Raw genomic sequence first — 25,279 nt, 5'->3', positions numbered from 1 at the left:
CCTCTCAGCTCAGTTTTGTGCCCTGTAAAATGGGGCTGCGGGGGGTCTTGGAGATGTATGTGTATATATGTCACCTGACATGACTGCAGAAAGGGCCATGGAATGGTTGTTATTGGAAGGTGTGGGCTAGAACCTGGATTTCCTGACTCCTTATTCAATCCCCTTCCTGCCACACCAATGACCCTTAGGTAGGATTCCATACCAAGCTAACTTGCATTGAACAACAAAATTGTCAGTGAATCAGTGTGAGCTGCACACGGTGTCCTGCAGGGAGCCTGTGAAAGCCACAAGACACTGGATGACTTCTCTCTGAAACTTCGGTTTTAACTTCTGGGGTGTAGAGTGTATGTGCGTGCGTGCACTAGTGTGCGAGAGTACGTGCAAGTGTGTGTGTGTGTGTGTGTGTACATGCCCGTGCCTGGAATTAGATCATTATCTTTTCCTGACAATTCCCACATCATCATATCTGACAGAATAGATTTACTGTTTAAGGTACATGTTGAATTTCTACACTATAGGCATGTGGTCTCAATTAGAGGAATCACAAACAATTTATCGATTTTTTAAAAAAGAAAATAATGGCAGAAAAATGATGCAATGATGACGGGGTGTGGAAGACTTGGAGCAGGACCCTGGTTAGAGACGATGGAGGGAGTATCAGGATTCAAAAATTAATGGATGTCCACGAAACGATTATGAGCGGGATGTTGAGTGAAATAATCCTGGCTTTGTAACAAATGCCATATTGAGGTGCTGACTTATTTCTAGAAGATACAGTTTGAGGGATACAATTGCTGTTTCAAATGCCTCCACTTAAACAGTGTAGTATTTTAGATAAATATCCAGAAGCCTGTCTGGCTCTGTGGGCAGCTCACTGGGCCTAATTCCCAGGTTCAAGTCACTCTCTGAGCAGAGGCTTGGTGTGTGGGGCCAGGGCCACTGGATGTGGAGGCAGGAAGGTTCTGTAAATGACCTTGGACAAGTTAATAAACTCTCGGGGGCTCAGTTTCCCTCCGGAAACGTATGCTGAACTAGAGAGCTCTGGTTCCTCCCAGCTGTGGGAAAGACGCGGATGTTGAATGTGAAAGCCTGGTCGACGCGCTGGTGGGGTGGCCACACGCACACACATAAGCACACACACACATGCACACACACAAACATATGTGCATGCACACACACAAACATGCACACATGCACACACGCACATGCACACACATACACACATGCACACACGCACACGCACACACATGCATGCACATATATATACACAGAAACATACGCACATGCACACACAATTACTAAATGAAATACCAAAGACCTTAATTTCATTAAATACATTTGATAGCAATTTGAAACGAAGCCAGAATGCAGCTGACTGAAAGCTGTAATAAGTGCACACACGCACACACGCGCGCACACACTGAGTTTGCAAACGATCTCCTGCGAGCAAAGGTGGGGTGCAGGGAGAGGTGGGTGTCCTATGTTCTGAGCATTCTTCCTCTTCATCAGCTTTTAAACACATCAGGTTTGTACCCTTTGTTATTCAGTAGTCTTTCTCTTTTACTCTGTTTTAGGAGAGTCTTTTTCCCCCCAAATAGAAGAAAAATATGCTAGTTAAAATAAAGGAGCTAGGGGAGTGCCGGGCCTGGCCCGTGAAGTCCTTCTCTGAGCAGCGAACAAGCCTTTGGCAGAGGGCTGGGTGTTCCCTGCGAGCACAGACAATGTGGAAGGCATTTGACTTGCTGTATTAGTTTTCATCAAAGATTCACAGCTCACGCTCAACAGCTTCTTTGCATTAAAATCTGTGACTGTAAAATTTCAGGGAGAAACATTGATCTTTCTTTTTCTCGTTAACCCTTCCCCCCACCTTCTGAGAAGATCTAAAACACCTTGTCTATCTTTGTTGGAAAGTTCGTTTCTCCTATACTAAAAATGGCCCCATGTCTTTGCACTCTGGCTCCCGTGGGGTCTCCCCACACCCCTCCATGTGGACAGCGCCTGGTGAGAAGGAGTGTGCTGGGCACCTGCTGAGAAGAAGGGTCCTTGGCCCCCAATCATGGGGCTTTCGTGAAGGATCCCCATGAGAAAGACCACCTGCTTTCTGTTGGCTCCACATCTGGGGGGATCTCAGCCAAATCGAGCAGTCGCCGAATTGAACTTTCAGGAGGAGGATCCCTGGCAAATGCATTTAGCCGTCTTTTTTCTTTATTTTTTATTGTGGTAAAGTATACATAAAATTTACTGTTTGACCCTTTTCAGGTGTACAGTTCAGTGGCGTTAAATATACTGACAATGTTGGGCAAACTTTACTACCACCATCTCTAGAACTTCATCGTTTCAAGCAGAAACTGTGTTCCCATCAAACACTAACTCCCCACGCCCCTCCCCCCCCCGCTGCTAACATTTATTCTACTTTCTATCTCTATGAATGTGCCAATTTTCAGTATCTCACATAAGCAGGATTATATAAGATTATTTGTCTTTGGGGAACTGGCTTGTTTCACTTAGCGTCATGTCCTCAAGGTTCATTCATATTGGCGCACGTGTCCGAATATTCTTCCTTGTTTAAGGCTGAATAATATTCCGCTGTATGAATATACCACCCTTTGCTTATCCGTTCACCCCTCGCAGGACACTTGGGTTGTTCCCATGTTTTGGCCGTTGCGAGTAGTGCTGCTGTGAACATCAAGTATGCAGACGCCTAAGTCCCTGCTTTGTAATCCTTTTGGTTGTTTACCTAACAGTGGAATTGCTGGATCACATGGCAATTCCATGTTTAATGCTTTGAGGAACTGCCAACTTTTGAGTCTTGGGCTGGGATATGCGGATGGCTGCGTGCGGGTCTTCACAGAACAACACCTGGCCCTTCAGGGGCATAGGGAGGCTCGCGAGGCTTGGTGGGGCATTAAGCCATCTGTCGTGGAAATTGCTGATTCAGTGCAGACCCCTGGCTACTCCAACATTCTGTTTCAGTTCCATGTAAATGTTCCGGAGCGCATTACTCGGTTCTCTGCCAGCGTCGGCACAGAGAGATGATTGGATGTATTAACTGAAGACACGAGGCTTGGAAAGCAACGGAGATGTGCCGCGAAGCTAAATGTCAGCTCCGTCACTCTGGGGTGGGACTGCAGGCATATGAGGTAAGCTCTCTGGACCTCAGATGCCTCTGTGATACCATGGAGCTTCAGACACTATCCGTAAGATAGAAGATTGGACTTGGAGCTGATGTGCTCCAACAGTGGCAGGTGTGGACTGGACAGTCACTTAACCAGCCCTGAACTAACAAATGTCAGGGCTGACACTGGAGGTTGTGTCCCTTTGGGATTCTGAACCACATGCTCTTCCGCTGCAGTTTACACAGACTCCGACTCAGTGGTCCCATCTGTCAAATGGGACCCTAAACACTGTCCTCCCAGAGAAGCTGCCAGGCACCAGGGCGATGGCTTATGTAAAGGGCCTGCCCTTTCCTTGGCATGAATGAACACTTACTGTGTGCCTAGTGCTGTGCCGAGGTTCGGCAAACATCATCTCATGGTGTGTGTCCTTTAAGGCAGGGGTTCCAGGGCAGGCAGGAGTCTCTCAGGAGCTTTGGAGAGACAGAAAGATCTGCTCAAGATTTCCCAGCTACGAAGTGGGGGGACATGCTCTTCCATCTCTGTGCCTCAGGCAAGGCCCTTGGCCTGCAGCGGGAGGGGTGGGCAGTGTCTGGCAGGCAGAGGCTGGCTGCATCGTGCCCTGGCTCGGGGCTGATGCCACTGCTGGGGCCGCCCCTGTCTCTGCCCGGTTTCCTGCGTCTGGATGGGTCTGAGGTTGCGAGTGGTTTCCTGTTTCTCTGCAGCTCAGGACTGGCCTAATTGGAAAGACATGTCAAGCTGATGTGTCCAGTGTGTTGGAGATGAGGTGTGGGGGGTCCAGTTTGCCCAAGTCAAGTCTGTAGAGGAATCTGGAAAGGGACGCATGGGGACTGGAGACCGCAGACCTCAGGGGATTCTCTGAAGGGCTTCCGTGGGCCACACAATGCGTATCCCTTGGTACAAAGCAGCCTGGAAGGGGCAGTGCTGAATCTGCCCTCTGTGGCTCGTCTGCGGTGGGCAGTCACCCTGGGGCTTGGAGCCTTCTTTCCTCACCATTAGTTGGGTGTGGCTCAACGTCACAAAAACGGGAGCCCCTGTATGGCCATGTGCTCGGCAGATGCCAAAGCCTGGGATCAAAATCTGCAGAAGGACAAATACATGTAACCTTTAAAACATTACCCCTTTAGCCACAAAGGGAACATACCAGAGCACAAGATGACGTTTGCTGGTACCCTTTAGAATGGGGGAACTCAAATGAGTAATTCACATCTGAGAACACTTTCTCCATGGTGGGCTTCTTATAAAGGAAGAGATAGGCATAGTTCCTTGTTGTCCAGGGCTTACAGTCCTCTTGATGTGCTCAAGAAATCTCCAGCTTCGAATTCTGGCTTCTTGCTCTCAAATTGAATATTGCATTGAATATAGAATTGAACATAGAAAATAGAAACTCTTCACTCCATCACTTCTTCCTTCTCTTAATAGCTGAGAAGCCTCAGTATTTCCATCTGCAAAATGGCCAGCAAGACATTGCCTTGAAGACTGAACGGCATTAGCAGACTATAGAGTCTGGTTTTGGGTTAGCTGCATGCAATCATTGTTTGATTCTCTGCCTGCTGCTCTTTTCCTCCATTCAGGAGGAAGTTGTCTGTGCCTCTGAGATGCGCAGCTCCTCTCCCCAAATTCCCAATATGCCTGTCCAACAGTACCCCCTGCTTCTGCCAGGTGGCTCATTGGTGAGCAAGGCAGACGTGGAGGGCTCCATTTCATGTTGTGAAGTGGCCTCCCACATGCCTGAGAAACCATGGCCACCACAGGCAGCATTCCATCCCTTGGTTGGTGGCGGCTGGCCACAGGGGCATGTGCTCAGCTCAGCTCACGCTGGCGTGGTCTGTCTCCCACAGAGCTCAGGGAAGAGGGTCTCCAGCACCCCGTGACTATGAAATCTGATGACCCCAGGCTCGTGCACAATAAGGTCCTGGGTTACTAAAGGTGTGTTGGTCACAAGGTCCAGTCCTTCACCTCTACCTACAGCCAGCATAGGTCACTGTTCAGCCAGGCTGGCTCCCGCAGTGGGTCCCTCACACCAGGGATGGCAGGAGGTCAACAGGGAGGGGCTCCCAGATGGTTCTAGATAAAATAACAAAGTAGGCAATCTTTTCTTCGGATTTTGAAGAAACAATGTGGTGTAGCAGGGGATTTGCACACAGACTCGAGCTTCATGGGAGCTCTGGCATTCACTGGCTGTGTGGTCTTGGACAAGTTGGCTCATGGCAACCTCAGTTTTGCTCATTTGTAAAAATGGGGATAAAACTGCTGTGTGTGTGTGTGTGTGTGTGTGTGTGTGTGTGTGTGTGATGATTAATAGGAAGGAAGGCACTAAGTAAAGTACCTGGCACATGGTAGGTGTTCTATGCAAATAAATGTACTCTCCCCTTTATTTCCTCCAGTGTCCTATTAAAAATCTCTTAATCTCTTTCCAACAATGGTTTATTGAGCACCTACTATGCGGTAGGCATTGCACTAGGCCATGGGCGTGTGATCGAGCCAGTCTTAGACGCTGCCAACGTGGACCTTGCAATCTTCTGAGGAAGGAACCCGTGTAGAGAAGCAAGAGGGGTCCCGTCCATGGCAGAGATGTGAAAGTGCTTTGGAGGCACAGGGGAGGGCTTCTGCCCCCTTCAGTTGTTCAATAAATAGACATTAACCCTTCAGTGGTCCAGACCACTTAGGAGGCACCTGATGTACCGAATGAATGATACATGCCCTACGTTCTCGAGGAGCGCGTGTTCTCCTGGGACAGACGTGCACGCAAACAGACTGTCCCAGTGTCTTGGCTAAAGATCCCATTAGAGTATAGAAACCCGGGCAGAAATACACCTTTTTAAGGCAGGAGCCCCTATGGAGTCCTCAACACGAGAACCTTAACTGTAATGGAGGTTGGGCTGGAATCTCAACTCTACTAGCCGAGATTGTAACGGCCAATGCCCATCTTGGTTTCCCCATTTATGGAGAAGGGGGTGAGGGGATCCAATGGGTATGGCTTCCTCTGGGCTAGGATATTTTTCTGTTAGCTTGTTCAATCTATACGTTAAGCAGGCATGATTCACTTCGCATAGGGAAGTACAGACCACGGAGGTAAAAGGACTTGTCTGAGGTCACGTGGCCAATGGGTAGTGGAGTAAATTCCAATCACAGCTGATTTGCATCCAAACCCCGTGTCTTTTATTGTATGCTACTGCTGCCCTTGCCTCCCTCGGTGCGGCCGGATGATACTCACTGTCGTCGTCCTCACTTAGAATTTACCCCAAGCAAAACGCAGGAGACTTCTCACAGTCTGCCTTCCCGTGGTCACACCTTTGGAGAAGGGAGGCTCTGAGCGGGGGATAGCGTGTGAGTGCAGAGCTCTGGGCAGAAGGTGCTGGAATCACCCGATCCTGAGGAGACTGTGATCCTGACCTTATTCGGAGGAAACCCCATTGCTCTGTATTTACCTAATTGATCCCAGGGCTGGCCAGTGGCAAGCCAACATGAGGCATTGGCTGAGTGTGTGCCATTCTATTTTTTGAGTTAGGATTCACAGGAAAGTGAAGCCACATTTTTTGCAGCCAAGTGTGTGTGTGGGGGGGTGGGGCCAGGCATTTGAACAATGGGTTGGCTCCTTGGCCGCAAGACCGGGCACGGTCATATTTGGTAATGTGTGGGGCAGGAAATAATTATTTATCAGTGCATTTATTTTCAGGGCTCTGGGTAACAGGCAATTGAATCCAAATATGGTCTGAAGAAAGTTTCAGTTCCATTATATTACTGTCTTCTTCTCCTGGCCCTGGCTCTTTCAGCTTTTGCGACTGGCCTTAAAACAATTCAAGCTATGTTTTCCAATGAGATGAATGTCATTAGACACATAGATACTCATGCATGCTCGCATCTATGATGATTTTTTTTTTTTAAAGGGCTCTAAAGGAATCTACACGTGGTTTGAGCACCGGCCAGAGAATTCTTTCTCAGGGCCCTGGGGAAAATGAGGATCTTGATATCATAGCTGTGCTGGGGCACTGATGTCATCAACTATCAGCTCTGGGACCCTAATCTGGAAGTTACTGGACTTCTCCTGAGCTTAAAGTCCTCATCTGTAAAATGGGCATAAGCATTTTTACCCAACAAAGTGCTGTAAAGGTAAAACGAAGTGTGCTTTTGAAGCACTTTGATGCCTGGTAGGTATCTGAACTGGGTTGGGCAGCGTCCCCCCAAATTCGTGTCCTTCCCAGAACCTCAGAATATGACCTTGTGTGATGATGGGTCATTGCAGCTGTAATTACAGTTAAAATGAGGTCATACTAGAGTAGGGTGGGCCCTTGACCAGTATGACTGGTGTTCTCATAAGACACAGATGCAGAGGTGAGGACCGTATGTAGACAAAAGCAGGGGCCGCCGTGAAGCAATCCCAAGCCAAGGAATGTCAAGGGCTGCCTGCTGCCTCCAGGAGCTGGAAGAGACATAGAAAATCCCAACCACAGGGGCCTGGGTGGCGCAGTCGTTAAGGACCTACCTTCGGTTCAGGGCGTGATCCCAGTGTTTTGGGATCGAGCCCCGCATCAGGCTCCTCCACTGGGAGCCTGCTTCTTCCTCTCCCACTCCCCCTGCTTGTGTTCCCTCTCTCTCTGGCTGTCTCTGTCAAATAATTAAATAAAATAGACTGGTGATGGGTAGTAAGGAGGGCACGTATTGCATGGTGCACTGGGTGTTATACGCAACTAATGAAGCATCGAACTTTGCATCGGAATCCGGGGATGTACTGTATGGTGACTAACATAATATAATAAAAAAAATAAAAAATTAAAAAAATTAAAAAAAAAGAAAAGAAAATCCCATCCACAGTCTCACTGGGAGCATGGCCCTGCTGGTACATTGATTTCAGACTTCCAGCCACCAGAAATGTGAGACGATAAACATTTCCTACAAAGAACCCATGTCAGAGTCTGGCACAGGGACCCAGTATTTATATTTGCCTATGCTCGGTGTCTGGAGACGTACAAGGATTGGAGGGGGTGAAGATGATGAAGTCAGGCCACCCGCTTCTGAGGACCCGGGTCAGTAAATGTTACTTCTCTCTATGTTTCTACCTCTGCTCCCCATTTAGTTCTCCGCACACAGCTTGGCAGAAAAATCTCAGTTGAGTTTACATGCGTTGCCATAACACGTGAGTTTGGGGCCCAGTTTGGTTCACACGGACACCACATGTACAGACTCTCCCTGCCCTACACACTTACCGATTTGGTTCCCTGTCTCCTGTACCTAGACCCTCTGAAGGTCACAGACAGGTCCTAGGTACCGCATTCTTCCCAGATGGTAACTTGCCATCGAATATCTGAGTGGGCAAAAGTAATTTATGCAGGCATATATCATGCTTATAAAGGCCAATGTCATTTCTCCAGGCCCCTGTGAACACTTAGGGCTGACAGTGCCTAAATAAACTGGTTTATTTACTGCAGTAGTTACCTGTTTAAGACTAGCCGTTACGTTAAGTAACACAGAGTGCCCGGACTAATAAATTTACAGCATGCCTGTTTGTTTTACTGAAGAATTTATTGCAGCGGTAATAACTGTCAGAGGGCGAGCCTGGAGAAAGGGCTGGAGCTTACACGAAGGATCTGTCACTTGATTGCCTTCCTGACAGCGCTCCGGAGCTCTTGTCATCAGCTCAAGCACCCGACAGGCGGCCTTGCCTCCGTGGAAGGGGGACTCGGGATCCAGCCTCCGGGGGAAGGCCGTCTCTTCTGTTGGACCCAGATGGGTGTGAACAACAGGCTTTGCGTGCTGTGGGTGTGATTTATAGAAGCCCCTTGCAGTTGGCTTCCACAAATTTGAGGGGGGCTTCATGCCAGCCAGAGGAGGGGAATGTCCAGCTTTCCAACCCTGGCTAACTGGAGGTTGGCCAGTGGAAAAACCACACGAAATGTGAAGAATCTTATACTCCCTATTCCTGATTTATCTGGCTTTCTGTGTTTGGACCACCTGGGGTCCTGAGACTGTAGACAGGATGAGGCTAGAAGCATGGGGCCGTGTTGTGTAGTGGTTTGGAACACAGGCTTGGGGTCAGGTGGGTAAGTCCTCATCCTGGAATGATCATGTAGAAATTGTGTGGGAGTGGGCAAGAGGCACTGAAATTCTCTAAGTCACACACATTCCCCCTCTGAGACACGGGGGTAATCATCTACTTTATGTGGTGGTTGTGAAGACTGGGAGAGGTGCTGTTCAAAGTGCCCAGTTCCCAAGATGTGCCTAATAAATACCAGCTCCTGCTGGTATTTTAATTGACTATTTGTAACTCTTGGATTTGGGCAAGAGGGAAGACAAGAGAGAGCCTATCTAGACTGGCCCTTCCATCCTCCCATTTTGCAGAAGGGAAAACCGCTTATGGGACAGGGCAATGGGTTGTCCAAGGTCCTTTACCATTCATGGTGAAGACTTGGTAAGAAAACAGATCCCCTAAATCCTAACGCTAATTTGGAGTCATTCAGTCACTTTACAAACGATTACCGAACACCTTTGGTGGGCTCAAGAAGAGGTGGAAGATTTGTGTGTCCGCCTGGCTAGATAGAGCCTCGCACAGCTCTGGATGCTGGGTGTCAGTGATAGGACCTGGCACGGAATGGAAAAGCAGGAGAGATTTGTGAAAGGAAGAAGTGACAGCCCCTGCCTCCCAGGGTAAACAGTGCTAGGATAAAAGCAAGCAAAGGATTTGAGAGCTGGGTGGAAGATCCACTCGCCTCCTGGGGTGGAAAGGCTTTCGGGATCAAGAAATACCCTCTCTTTACCTTGAAGGTCCTGAGCAGCTAGCCTGGCCGACGACAGGGTGGGTATTGCAAACCGAGGAAACTGTATAAGCAGAGGGCTTTTGAAGTTAAAAAGAAGAAGAAGGAGGAGGAGGGGGAGGGGGAGGGGGAGGAGGGGGAGGAGGAAAGTGCCTAGGGCCTAGGGCCTAGGGCTGCAGAAGCGTAGCCTGGGTGTGATCAGCTGTGTGGGTGAGTTGTGTGTCAGGTGGGGGTACGTCTTGAAGATCCCTCCTTGGCTGTGCTTTCTGCACACTCTTTGCTGAGATCCTCCAGGGCACTGTGCGTCACACCGGGGAGGAGTTGACCTCCCCACCTTGCAGGGAACAGGTTTTGAGGCTGAAGCAATTGGCCTGATGGTATCATTCATTCTTTCATTTGTTCATTCCACACAGAGCCGACTACATAATTTGTGGGGACCAGTGCACAGTGGAACTATGGGACCTTTCTCCCAAAATTATTGAGACTCATTAATATACGCTATTAACCACAGCAGAGCATTGATTCAAGTGCAGAGCCCTTCTGAACTTGGGGACATGTGCAACTGCACGGATCACCTGCTGTGAAGCCAGTCCTTGACCCCAGGTTTTTCCTTATGCATGTTGGATCCCAGGTATTCTTCCCAGGACCTGGCATGGAGGTCCAGGCGTAGTTGTATGCTATACCACTACGTATATGACTGTATGTTGGGAGAAGTTCTAGGCACTAGGGACTCAGTAGTGAACAAGCCAGAGGTGGTTCTTTGTCTCCTGAAGCCTAGTTGGGGGAACATACACTAAACCAATAGGGAATAGATGCATGTGATGGTACCAGATGATGATAAGTGGTAAAGGCTTCAGGGTGGGTTACGAGGGAGATGTTACTGAGATGGTGAGGTGACACCTGGAGGAGATGCTGTGAAGCCGGGGGGAGCGATGGAAGGAGGAAGGTACATTCTAAAGCAAAGGAAGAGCAAAGGACCTATGCTGGGAATACCTNCTCCTGAAGCCTAGTTGGGGGAACATACACTAAACCAATAGGGAATAGATGCATGTGATGGTACCAGATGATAATAAGTGGTAAAGGCTTCAGGGTGGGTTACCAGGGAGATGTTACTGAGATGGTGAGGTGACACCTGGAGGAGATGCTGTGAAGCCGGGGGGTGGGGGCGATGGAAGGAGGAAGGTACATTCTAAAGCAAAGGAAGAGCAAAGGACCTATGCTGGGAATACCCGTGGCGCACTCAGGAACAGGGAACAATGCGGACAAGGTCGTTGGTGGCAGTGAGGTGGTTGTGGCCAGATACCACCAGGCTCTGTGTGATGTGGAAAGGACTTCAGGTTTTCCCTCAGTGCAGTGGGAGGAACTGGACAGTACGGCAGGGGTGACCAGACAGCCCAGAGGCCGCCATTCCAAGATGGCTCTTCCCCCGCCTCTCTCCCTATGACCTGGAGCTCCAGAGCTTCAGAGATCTCATGTGAGCAGCATGGCTCGAGGAAGGATGGTGTGGGGAGGATTGTTTTTGACCAACAAACACATGTAGAGCATTAGATGGCCACCAACGGAGCTCTCATGGAACTCGGCCTGAGAAGCCATGAGAAGGTAGGGGTGGCCAGTGGTCTCACTCAATTCCCTCACTGGCTCTTGTCTGATGCTAAGCTTTGTTAAAAGGATAAATTATTGTTCTTTTATTGAAAAATCCTGATAATTATGAAGAAATACTAGCAATTAAGGGAAGTGAAAAAGTTGTAAAAAAAATCCTAATTTTGGGGGCACCTGAGTGGCTCTGTCGGTTGAGTGTCCGACCCTTGATTTTGCCTCAGGTAATGATCGAAGGGTTGTGAGATCAAGCCCCAAGCTGGGCTCCACGCTCAGCATGGAGTCTGCTTGAGATTCTCTCTCCCTCTTCCCTTACCCCTCCCCCACACTTGCACGTGCTCTCTCTCCCTCTCTCTCTAAAAGAAATAAATAAATCTTTTAAAAAAATCCTAATTTTAAATTGTTCAGAAGTAACAATTGTCAAAATTTGGTAATCATTATTCTGGATACCTTTATGTATATAATAGAGCAAATTAAAATACAGCTAGAAAGAGGAAGTATCTATTAAAAATATAAGTATGATTTTAATAAAAGTCAAATGCATTTTTTTTACTTAATTACAATGGCCATAAGAAAGTAAAGAGCAACTTGATCTTTAGATAAAATTTCTCTGTTAAAAATGAAGTAGACGTGATGGGAAAAACTTGAAGATGTTTTAAGAAGAATATCTCAACTTTAAAGAGTACCTGCTGACGAAACAGTGACCTGTTCATACTTTTTCCTCTCATTACCATTCCCTTCATTCCCTGGCTTTTGTTGTTATATTACTTTTACATTTGCGTTTTACGTTTTGTGTGTTACACTTGTGTGTAACACTTGCATGTTACATTGTTTTTACAGTTTGTGTTTTATTAAAAAATTAATATGTTCTTTAATAATATTTTTTAGAGCTGCTTCATCTTGTTTCTACATTGGAATGGACTCAACTTCCACTAGTCTCCACATGGTTACTCTCCTCCTGAGCGCGTTATTTTTATTTCTAGTGCTGTTGACTGAGTTTTATGTCTTTTTTTTTTTTAAAGATTTTATTTATTTATTTGACAGAGATAGAGACAGCCAGCGAGAGAGGGACACAAGCAGGGGGAGTGGGAGAGGAAGAAGCAGGCTCATAGCAGAGGAGCCTGATGTGGGGCTCGATCCCACAACGCCAGGACCACGCCCTGAGCCGAAGGCAGACGCTTAACCGCTGTGCCACCCAGGCGCCCCTGAGTTTTATGTCTTATGAGTGCAGTATGTTTGTAGAGAATGACTCATGGCCGCTGTAGTCCCTCTGTTGTGGCAGCCTTGGTGGTATCTATTACTTCTGTGGCTGAGGGTTACTGTGACTTTGTATGCAATTTGGGGGTTACACTGTTTCCCTCGGAAATTTGCTTATAATAGTCAATTCTCTTCTGTCCTCGAATACTGAGGTCAACTCTGGGTAACTTGCTTCTCCTGTTTAGATAGCTTCATAATTTTTTTTTCTTTAGCTTGAGGGTCAGTCATTTATTTTAATGGTGATCGTGTTGAATTATATTTTTCTTGAGGTAGACTATCTCTAGCTATAGATTTTAGTCTGCATCTAAGAAAATTGCCTGTTAAGATGTCATTGAATAGATTTTGGTTTTTTTCCTCCCAGAAGCACCAATTATACATATATTGGCTCTTTTATATACATTAGCCTATGTATAATAATTTTTTTGCTTTTATTTTGTGTGGGTTTTTTTTTAATCTCCAGTTTTTCTTTATCAATTATGTTTATCCATTTTCTTGCTTCTAAAATGGTTTTCATCTCTCATATCATTTTTTCTCATTCCTTTCTTTTCTAGATTAACACTTTGTGTGTATGTGTCTGATAATCTCTTTGAACCACTGTAAAACTTCCTTTAATTCACTTATGCAGAGAAAAATCCTCTCCAACTTATACAGAATTATTTTTCTGAACTCTTCTCCCATCAATGTGGGCTATTCCTCTTGCAATATGCATACGTATCTTTTGTTTATATCTTTTTTCTTCTCTCTCTTTCTTGGTATTGTTAACATTTTTTAATGGCTAATTTTTTTCAGGCCACCTACAGAGAAATTTTATAAAGAAGACAGGGCAGGAGCGAGCTGGGACCCACCGAAGCCTCAGCTCTGGGCAAACAGAATCTTCATTCAAGTCACATGATCTATGATTTCTTTCATCCCAGGGGATGTCTTTCTTCAGTTTTCAATATCTGAAATGTTGCTGGGGCTAATAGCAGGGCTGTAGAGTCTCTCTGCTACACTGTTGAATTTGCTGCCTCCTCTCCCTTTTGGAACCCTGCTTGACCTCTTCCTGTATTCATCAGCTCAGAGACAATGACATGATCAGTCCTTGGGCTTATCCTTCAGGTAATCCATGTTCTTGGATGGGATGTCTAAAAGGACATTGCTCACCTCTCCTGTATCTTATACACAACCCTAGAATGAGCATTGACAATACTGCTCAAAATGTTGATATTTTAGGGACAGTATACTCTGCTCGAGATCAAAGGTGGAGCACATCTTTGCTCGGTACCCTCCACCACCTAGGTTTAGATCATGTGGTATTTGGCGGGTGTGTTCCATAGTTTATGGTTTGAGATGGTGGTAATTCCCTAATGTCATTTGCAGATGGTATATTTTCTCTTTTATTCTCACTCCTTTTTTTTTAAGATTGCTATTTTTAGTAGGGTTTGAGAGTTGAGTAAAGTGAAAAATGTGTTTTCTCTACCATCTTCAGGTGAGCAATTCCTGTGACCCTCAGATGAAAAGGGACAAAAATCCAGGGCCTTTATATCTCTAAATTTTAATTGGTGAAACAAGACAATATATTTAAAGAATTTGGGCTGAAACCCAATGGATTAGAGGTTCAGTGTTTACTTTGTGGTCTAAGTTATACCAAAAGGAACTTGAGCAGAACAGTGATAATATTGACTACTGCTTTTTTTTTTTTTTTAAGATTTTATTTATTTGTTTAGAGAGAGTGTGAGCATGGGAGGGACAGAAGGACAGAATCCTAATCAGACTCCCCCCTGAGCACAGAGCCCAATATAGGGCTCGATCTCATGACACTGAGATCACAACCCCAACCCTGACTGGAGCCAAAACCAAGAGCTGGACACCTAACTGCGCCACCCAGGTGCCCCTGACAATTGCTGAATGAGTGTTGACTCTGGTCCAGGCACTTGGCCAGCTGCTTCAATGACTACAGCTCTCATCTGAAAAACAACCCTGTGAGGTGAAGTATGTTAGCCCCATTTTACCAGAGAGGAAAGAGGAAACAGAATCTGGAAGACTGGGTGACTGGTAAACCCCTGAGCTTGTATTCAAAATCAAGTGAGTCAACCACACCCTTTCCTCCTTCTCTCTTTGTGCTCTGTGTTAGGTCTAAAAATAAAATTTGAAGATAGTAGAGATTACAGTGAACCCTTGTAACAGTGGGTGTGTTAATAACCCCTCATGGCTCCTTCGGCATCAGGCCCCACCTGGCTACTCTTTTTCTGGCTCACCCATTCTTAGCATCTGTTCATTAACTGGTTTCTAGTGGGGATTCTTTCTTTCTTTTTTTAGAGGGGAAGGGGCAGGAGGAGAAGGAGAGAGAGAATCCTGAGGAGGCTCCGTGCCCAGCACAGAGCCCAAGGCAGTGCTCAATCCCACAACTAGGAGACCATGGCCTGAGCTAAAATCAAAAGTCAGATGCTCAACTGACTAAGCCACCCAAGCATCCCTAGTAGGAAGTCTTAGGAGGTGCTTGGATAGGAAAGGGCCTCTACTATGTACAATTACAGCTATGGTTAAGTGGCTCAAGAGTTTGGTCTATTCCCAATTGATATGTTCTGCACCAGGCTGAATAGAACCAGCTTCATAGACTTTGTAAATCTGATCTTTGAACTCATTCAGGCATTGCAAATAAAACAATGGGAGGGACTATAATGAAAATCTCAGTCGTAATCTCACAATTTTCTTACTTTCTCATGGCACATCTCCCAATCCCTTTCTTCCTTTTGCTATGTCCAGCTTTGGCAGAGGGGATAATTCATCTGGTTAGGAGGAGCAAATGAGCTCCCATGTATTAATATCCATCCTTCTGTGGGTTCACAGGTCTCTGCCCACAGTGGTCTATGCCCCACTCCCAGTCATGGTGGCTGTGTCATTGCTGTGCAGTGACACATACACCATAATCTTTTGTATTTGTTTAAAAATAAAAGTGTTTAAGATATTTTAAAGACTTTTTTTCATAAGACTTTTTTTTTTGGTGTGTGTGTGTGTGTGTGTGTGTGTGTGACTATTTCCACAAGATCATCAGAACCACCCCCTTGGTGACTGGTAGCCTGCGTCATGGAAACTAGTTACCCCGTTGAGAAAATCTTCTGCTTAAATTCAACATGGCAAGTTGCATTGGGTCATTCTCAAATACTTGGTTTCCTCATCCTCTTACTACAAATACCTACTCCACCGTCCTGAAATAGTGTTTTCAATGTGTCCTCCCCTGGTTCTCTGGGGGTCCCTCTGTCACTGCATTCACTGCATCATATTGACATAGGCTCTGCATGGTTCTGTCCTCTGGAGGTATTCCTTGAGTTTCTGTCTTCTCTAAAAAGCTTCCTTTTGCATCCGCAGTCTCCAGCTGAGAGACTGGCAAAAATTATTGTCTAGAGCATGTTTCCTACAGGACATCAGGAAAAGCTAATGTTTATAGAACACTCTTTGAAAAATGGCTTCATCATGAAAGAGTGGTAGAGGAGGGAACCTGTCTTCCCGGTGACTCCCGAGCCTTGGCTGAGGTCGCTCCATGCAGGGTCTGCCCATTGTGTTCAGAGTTCCACCCCCAAAGCAGAAGCCTAACAGGTTTCTGTGGGAAAACACATTTAGGACCAGTACTTAGCTGACACCAAAGTTGCTTCTTTGTTCAAATTCCAAATGATTAAGAAGCCAAGGAGCCTCTTTCATGGCTGTTAAATACTTGATCCAACATAGCATATCTGGTCTGGGACTGGGCTGAGGCAGCGACACTTTATTATGACAGTCAAAGGCCATCGTCCATTTAGACCCACCCCTTGACACATCTTCCCAGCACATTTCCTATCTTTCCATGTCCATTCCTTCTCTTCTGGTTTTATAGAAGCATTAAACAAAAACTAGACAATAAAATTCACACCATAGAAAATCATGGCATGCGACATTTATAGATGCGACTTATGTCTTTGTTTTAAAGAATGTAAAAAAGCGTTATAATGAGAGTTTCATAAAATTCCAAATTTTCGGTGGGCAGAATGTTCTAATTTTATATCTTCCAAATGCTATTTTTGGCCAAGCATGGTCTTTACAGAGACTTAATGTGTTTTGTAGCCACTAAAAGTTTGAGCCAAAAAAAACAATAAGATCTCCTTGGAGCCTCTCCTGGACAGTTATGTGGAAGGTTGACTGAAAGACAAGAGAAAGACAGAAAACACCCCATAATGGGGGTAGAAACCAGACTCCTTGCTCTCAAAAGTTCTTTATTCAAGTCCTGGGAACCATTGTTATGAGACTCTTTTAGCCATCTTGGGCATTGTATCTTCTGGTTTCACCACCACTACACACAAGGGCTAGGTGGGAGGAGGAGATTATAGTTTTGGGGGGCTGGAGGGGCATCAAAAAGGCAGATGATCTAAACTCTTCCTTTTATGGTTGGGGAAACCCAGGACCAAGGGAAGCAAATGGCCTGTACAAAGTTCCTGCGTCAGTGTGAATATGGAAACCAGCATCTGCCCCCTTATAACCGGACTTCAAGCCCAACCAGGACATCCATCCTGTCTTGGCCTGAGTGGGAGACATTTAAAGACTCTGACACCATTTTTTTGCCTTAGTTTGGGGAACTGTGTTTCACTTTGTTCTGGCATCCACACTCATACTTAACTTTGACAGCTGAATGTTCCCTAAGGGAACCTTTCTTATAGAGCTGACCAGTCCTGATTCTTCCAGTACTGAGTTCTATCCAATACTATTATTTAGGGTCATTCCATCATCAGGGAACAAAACCCAGCTGAACCTGGTTTAAACCAGATAAAAAGAAAAGAGTTGAATCCTGTAACTGGGAAGTCCAGTAGTGCTTCTTCTTTCAGGCATGGCTGTGTCTGGGAGTTGCATGCTGCCACTCAGGCTTGGCCCCTCTCCATCTCTCCTCCGTGTTGGCTGTATTTTTTAAGTGACATCTCTCCTTCCGGTGGCCCCCAGAAAATCCTGAGTTTAGTAACCTCACTAGAAAGAAAGCATCCTTTCCTTAATAATTCCAAGTCTTTCTCTGTTGGGCCAAAGTGGGGATCACACTCATCCCTTGGTGTCTGTCTGGGAATGGGGTGAGTCAACCTCATTTGACCATAGGGACTGATAACGAAATTTCTCAAACGGAAACCAGGATGCCTGTTATCAGGAAAGAAAGGTAATTTAGTTTGGGTGGGCAACACTAGCAGACGTCCAAGATGACTTTCCTGCCCCTCTATACCCTGACTGACATCCTGTCCCTGACTGCCCTTGGCTTGGTGGCCAGCTCTGAAGCCTACTAATGGACTTCTTCAAGGATGACTGCTCTCAAACACTTACAGAGATGACTTGTTCACTTTTGCTATCTTCAGCTAGTTCAACACCCTCTCTCTAAAAGAGATGGCTCTCCTGGGCAATTACCTGCTGTTGCTGCTTCTTTATGAATGGTGGACAGGGTACCTTCTCAGTATTCCACCGTCCCATGACTTAGTCTGACCCTACTCCCCTTCTTTCCCTATAGACTCCACCCTGGGTCAATGAATGCGGACATGTCCAGCTGGCATCAGATCCTAACCAGCGCCCCACAGCAAGTTAATGGCTCTTGTGGGACTTAAATTCAGTTCTCCAGGCTCTTGTGCCCTTTGCGTTGTTCTAAAGAGTCGATCGCGTTGGGAAATCAAACAAAGAAATTAACACAAAGAAGCCCTCAGTGTGAAAATGTCAGCCAGCCTACAGTCGGAAGAAAAGAATCAAAAAGTGGAGTCAAGGTTGCTATTGGGTGTTTTTGTTGTTGACGGGCACCAACGTACTGCCATCCTGGGAGCAAGTTCTCTGACATGCGGGGGAAGCATTGACTTCATTAACTCGTGTGGGAGTGAGGGGGGAGATGTCCCTGGGAACTTTTGGCAGCCTTGAGGGAAGAGGATGGTGATGGTGTGTTTCATATTGAACTTGGCATAAATGAGAATGATGGGGGTGTTCAGAGGAGATCAGATGGCACTTCCAGTTTGTCTGAGAGAGCCTAATTACTGACCTGACACCCGTTGCTTCAAATAGGCCAGGCTAACAGCTAACTGGTGTATGGGAACATCTGGTAATGCAATTACCCTGTCAGCTCTTTATCCACTTGTAGTCCTGTCATTAGACACTTTTTTTCCTTGATATTCTTAAAATGTAGAGTTACCAACCAGAGCAATTTAAAATGATATATAGTTATTTTTGACTCCTCTCCTGTCGAGGGAGAACTTCATAAATGATGTCACAATAAACGGAATGTGAGAGAAATCTCAGAAATGAAATTTGTAAGGGCAGAGACGGCGGGAGGAAGAGAAAGATCATCGCTGGGGCTCCCGAGTGCTAATGAATTAACGGGGAAACCGCGTTAATGAGTTCCGAGGAGGGGTTGTTGTCAGAGGTGTTGAGGTAATAGTAAAGAGTTATGGAACCAGAAGGCAGAGCCAGAAGCGTTCCAAGTGGCCCCCACGGCTCTAGAAATAAAGAGTAGACAAATCCAGGGGATAGATCCCCAAACTAGGTAAAAAGTCAGGACAATAAAGAAGATGAAGAAATGATGCGAGTCTGGGACGCTGGAGAGATGTGAGTGGCTGAAGGTGGAGAGCCCTTTGGGAGGCTGGCCACTCTTATTTTCCCAGGAACAGGAAAATGAATGGAAATGGGGAGAACGGAGTCCTTCAAAACTGCCCCCAGATTGGAAGGAACAGTTTGAAGGATGGAGAGGGGGTGTTGGAAGACTTTGAGAAAGTGAGGTTGGCCACACTGAGTTTGGGAACAATGGATTGCAACTATTTTGAGTTGCACACGGGCAAATTTCCTTCTTTCCACATTTGACTGAGGAATGATTTAAAATTCGGAGAGTTTTAATTATTTATTTGCCCAAGGCTGACACAGTTCCCAGGTGGTACAATGGATTCCACCCAAGGTTTTTGGACTTTGCTTTGAAAAGNTTTTGGAATTTGCTTTGAAAAGGCAGATGCCGTCCTTGGCTCAGAGCTCCCAGTGTAAGTGGGGAGGCAAAAACACATATACCCCAACAGCAATGTAATGTGGAAGGAGTTAGAGTGGAATTATTGCCCCTGGTCTTTTCTCTAGCCTCATCTCCCACCAGGCTGTTATTCCCCCTACCGCATGCTTGTAGGCTTCGCTAAGATCAAGGATGTGAAATGATCTTGTAAACTCCAGAGGTCTCTGGAAAACTGATAAAATCTGTGCGGTCTTGTGAACAGCCTTGGAAGAACAATGCTGCCCAGTTTATTTAGGTGAACTCTTAAGGTAAACAGAGGACGCTGGTTGTCTAAGCACCAACTACATCAGCCCATCTCCAGATCACCAAGACTTTTCTCAGCACATCGCTTGTTTCTTTTATCCCTTCATCAGAAACCTGCCTGGCGCCCACAGCATGCCAGAGCCCATGCTGGGAGTCTGATGTTGGAGACCAAAGCCAGAAGTGGTCTCAAGGAGCTTTCAGCATGGAAGGGAGGCCAATACTTACCAATATCCTCTCATATGGACCTCCGTCGTGATGGATAATTGCTTCTAATCTCAGTGCTTGCCTTTACTTGGTCATCCTCTTCATTACCTAGATGAGCATCTCTCTTTAAATTTCTGTCTTATCCATGAAAAGGTTCCCCAATTGCACACAGATAGGAAGATCAGGTCCCCTTTGGGTCCCCAGTGGATACTGGGCACACCTCCATGGAAGTGCCCCCACATTTTACTGTGATTGTCTCACTGTCTGCTTGTCACAAAGACTGGTTCATCCACACGAAGAGAACAGGTAGGTTTGTTTTGCACTGAACACCACGCCCCAGCAAGATGGCCAGCATAAAGTGAGAATTCAAGAGGCATTTGCTGATTGTATGAATTAATACCCCAGTGAGTGGCTTCTTCTCCAAATTTCCTGTTTACAAATCCCCTAAATGAAAACTGGCTTCTCATAAATAAAGGATTGTATGCATTTCATGGGCCCGTAAAATCTCAGAGTTGATCACATTTCTCTTTCTCTACGGCACGTACGAAGCTCAGAACCCATTGGTAGCAAACTATAGAACCATTTCGCTCACCTTTCCAGTCACTCACCTGAGCAACAGCTTTTTTCCCTTTCTTACTGTAGGATCCCTCTGATTTCTTCCTCTGTTATTCTGTAGCCATGTTAATTCTCTCTCTCTCTTTTTAAAGGAGTTACAGACTTCTTTTTAAATGATCTAGTTATTAGAATTCTCTGGGCGGCCACACTCCTTAAATGACTTGGTCATTGACTGTCGATTCATCGTACTCTCTCGTTCTCCCTGAGGATCTCTTAGACAAAATACGGTATTGCACACAAGCACATTCAGATGAAAAATCCTATCATTGGTGATAACTTCGGATGATAGAATCTTAATAAACTTTCTGTGTTTGATTGGCTGGGATAACGAGAGATACATATCACGTGTGATAGCTGCACGACAGAAGATAAGCTGGTCATCATTTTCAGATAAAAATGCCCATCCATCCACAGATTGCAATCAGGGGGCTGCCATGGAGTCCTTGGTCTATTCCAGTTAATTAAATGCTAAATGTAATTCAGAGTTCTGGCTCCTAGAGATGCACCAACTTCTCGCCATGTGCTGCGAAGGCACAGGATGGAGTCGGCAAGGCTGCCAGGGGAGCTAGTAGTTGCTCACGAAATACACATCCTCGTCACAGTTCCCTTTGTTTGAGAACCTAGTTTGCAGGGCTACCTGGCTGTCACCTGACAGCTGGGGGTCGCAGGAGCTGGGAATCGGGATGTAAACGTCTCTGGAGGACAATTATTCTGTCTACCACCCCCCATAGACTTCTTATTGAGAGAAGAGGAAAAACAGATGGGGAAGAAATTATCAAAAACATTATAAGCGGGGGCGCCTGGGTGGCACAGCGGTTAAGCGTCTGCCTTCACGCTCAGGGCGTGATCCCGGCGTTCTGGGATCGAGCCCCACATCAGGCTCCTCTGCTGGGAGCCTGCTTCTTCCTCTCCCACTCCCCCTGCTTGTGTTCCCTCTCTCGCTGGCTGTCTCTATCTCTATCGAATAAATAAATAAAAAATCTTTAAAAAAAAAACAACAACAAAAAAAAAACATTATAAGCGATTTTTCCCCCAGAGCTGAAAGAATATGTGAGTCGTTGGGTCGAACATGCTTTCCTAGTAGGAGCAGAATGAGTGAAAACACGTCCTCTTGGACATGCCTGTGCGATATTTGAAACAGAGGGTAAAGTACATATCCTAAGTGTTTCGGCGGGGGGGGGCGGAGAGGAAGAACAGAGAGAGGAAGAGAGAAAGAGGTGGGGAAGAGCTGGAGAGAGAGAAAGAGCAAAGAGCCACCTGGGTTGAGCGAGGACAATGGAGAGAGGGGCTGAGAGCTGTGGATATTGTCACCTGGATCCCTAGAGCCCACGTGACCTGGTATGCCCCTGAAGCCAGCTTGCTCACTTTGTTAAATGAACAGCAACCGAGTTCTTAACTATTAGCTATTACTAACCTAGCTACCCCAGGATTAATCTGAGGCACCACCAAGTTGCAGAAAAGAAGTTGGCCAAACTCAGTTACTGAAACTCAGTATTAGCTAATGAACAAGGTGCTTTGGGAGTTTTTCAGTTTCTCTTATTCAAAAAGTCAGCTTGTATTTGTCACCTGGGAGGGAGTCTTCTGTCACCTCCCCTCTGAGAGTTTGCTGATATCAATGCCTGCTGGGGGAGCTTTAAGGTGCTGGAATATTCCAGGAAGAGCCATATTACTTGGCACTATTTAGACAAAGATTGTAGCANCCATATTACTTGGCACTATTTAGACAAAGATTGTAGCAAGGGAAAGACAAAGCATGTTTTAGCTTCCAGTCTGGGAACATCCCATTATTCAGTAACACACTCATTGCAGTGGCAGACATGGTAACCTGGTGGAACTTCTAAGCTAACGAGTCCTTTGGCTTTGTTTTTCTGACTGGCTTATTCATATTTTCGTTGGCTTTTCCACCAGACACAAATATTCTTGGGTACCCACGTGTGGAAGTGGACTCAGTGAGCTGCCACGGTGACTGAGTGTGTCCCTTTTCTGCAGGCAGGCAGCATGGGCTCTCACCCCCGGTTGTCTGCACCCACTGGATCCCTTCCCGGAATGCCCTTCTCTCCTGATCTGCTTCCGGTCATCCTCAACCCACCTGAGCCCACCTTTCCCCGAAAGCTCTTCCTACCACCTGCGTCCTTCCCCCTCCTAGGCCCAGTGGCTCCTCTGGACTCCTGGACTTCACCTCTGACCATGGAATCCCTGCACACTTTCCCTTCCGAGTTTGCATCAGGAAAAGAGTCACCAAAGAGCAGCCAGCTTCTGTTCTGGTAACGAAAGTAAGGGATTGCTCATGTTTTCCTCTTTGCCTTGGCCTCCAGGAGGTTTTGGCCCAGAAACTATATGAACACATACTGCAAATAATGGCATTTTCCTTTCTTCTTGTTCCTATTTTCAGTTTCATTTTATTTTCTGAACGTGCCATTGCTGTATTTGTTTTAAACCGCCTTTCATCCTCTCTAGCAATATATAGGGCTTAGGTAAATAAGTCTTCGTAAATATAGAGATGAGAAAATTGCAAGAGGAACCATAGTCACATGCTTCCCCAGGGACTAAACCCTGGGTAACAGTAATGATGATTAGTCATTCAGAGTGTATGGGGCTCTGCAGAATACAGAGCGGTCGTGTGCGCATCTGTCCTGTGATCTCAACCCGCAACGAACCCTCCCGTGCTTCCCTCATGCAGCAGCCTTGATTTGGTCTGGAAGATGCTAAGCCCAGGAGTTAAGCAACACTCATCATCGTATACAGTCATCCTGGTCTAGCGGGGCCCTGATTGTCTCCCCGTGGATGTTTCCTAGCCTGGACCTACTGTTGCATGTGTGCTCGTCCAGGTGGAAATTGTAGTGATAGATTCTGAGTTCAGATTTACCTTCACCTCCCTCTCCCTTTTTTTTTTATTTTGAGAAATTGATCATTGGTAAATGGGATTAAGTTCTTTTAAGGCACTGTTTTTGGGAAAAAAAATCTCCGTTAAGCCAGGAATGTTGTTTTCTCCCATTTTACAGATGAGTAATTAGAGGCACAGAGAGTTAATGACGCATANTCGTCCAGGTGGAAATTGTAGTGATAGATTCTGAGTTCAGATTTACCTTCACCTCCCTCTCCCTTTTTTTTTATTTTGAGAAATTGATCATTGGTAAAAGGGATTAAGTTCTTTTAAGACACTGTTTTTGGGAAAAAAAGCCAGGAATGTTGTTTTCTCCCATTTTACAGATGAGTAATTAGAGGCACAGAGAGTTAATGACGCATACAAAACTGCAAAGGAAAAAACCGGCAGCCACAGTTTGAGGCAACGTCTGTTGCTGCAAATGGAGGTCTCTTCCCAGTGCGCCCTGTGTTTGTTGACTGAACCAGGCACCTGCAGCTTCCTGGTCTTTCTCACTCCTGCTCTGCAAGAATCCCCTGGGCTTCTATCCCTGGCGGGTTTGAAGTGCTTCTCAGAACCCAGCATCCAAGATCAACTCCTTCAGATGCCAGCATTTTCTCTAGACCATGGAGCTGGGAAGAGCCTGAGCTGTGGTCATTCCATCTCAGGACAGAAGGAAAGTGGAGACCTGAACACGATTTCTTTTAAGCCTTGACTCTTATTGGTGTAACACAGCAGAGGTCACACTGCAAAGGTGTGATGCCTGCAACTGTCTGCTAAGAGAAATGGGACCCCCGGACACCCTGCTAGTAATCCTTCATTGTTCAGTTTGACATTCAAGTCTTTCTATTGTCCCACCTTAATTTACCTTGTCAGTGGCATTTTCCACAAGTATTCACTAGCACCACATGGTCTGGTCAAGCTGGATAATTATTGCGTTTGTATCTGCCCATCCCCCTTCTTTAAAAAAAATTTTTTTTTATAGCTTTGCACTTTGCACATGTTAGGAACTCAAGCAGGGAATACTGATCATACTGAATATAATTGAATTGTCAGATAGCTGAACATATATAATTGTGGGTTTTTCTGATGTTTGGGACTGCTCACATCTCTACTTCCACCCACGGCAAAGGAAATCAAGAGTTGCCTACGTTTGACAGAAATATATCCAAGATTTTAGAATATAAGATTAGAGTGACACAGAAAGTACCTCAAGGACAAGAGAACTTCTGCTCACAAAGAGATTACTCTTTATGACATTCTCTGAACCTATTCGTCATAGTCTAATTATAGACAACTCAAGGAGTAGGGCTTGCTTATCTCTCCCTGGGAGATTCTTGGATGAGTAACTTTCAACTCAAGAAATCTGGAATTTGCACCAAGATGTGTGTCCTTTGGAATGACCTGGGTTTTCTCTTTTAGCACTTAATGTGCACGTATTATGCACCTATTAGGTGCAAAACTTAGCTAGGCACACAGAAATACAGAACCAGAAAAGATGCTAGTCCCGGACAGCCTTGGTGTGTTTGGTGTGATGGATGTAAACCACTCATCTTTTAGAATGCAAAGCACACGTGTGAGTAATCAGAAAGAGTGTGGGCTC

Source organism: Ailuropoda melanoleuca, chromosome 14, assembly GCF_002007445.2.
Source record: "Ailuropoda melanoleuca isolate Jingjing chromosome 14, ASM200744v2, whole genome shotgun sequence".
NCBI lineage: Eukaryota > Metazoa > Chordata > Mammalia > Carnivora > Ursidae > Ailuropoda > Ailuropoda melanoleuca.
This window is presented reverse-complemented; position numbering follows the sequence as displayed.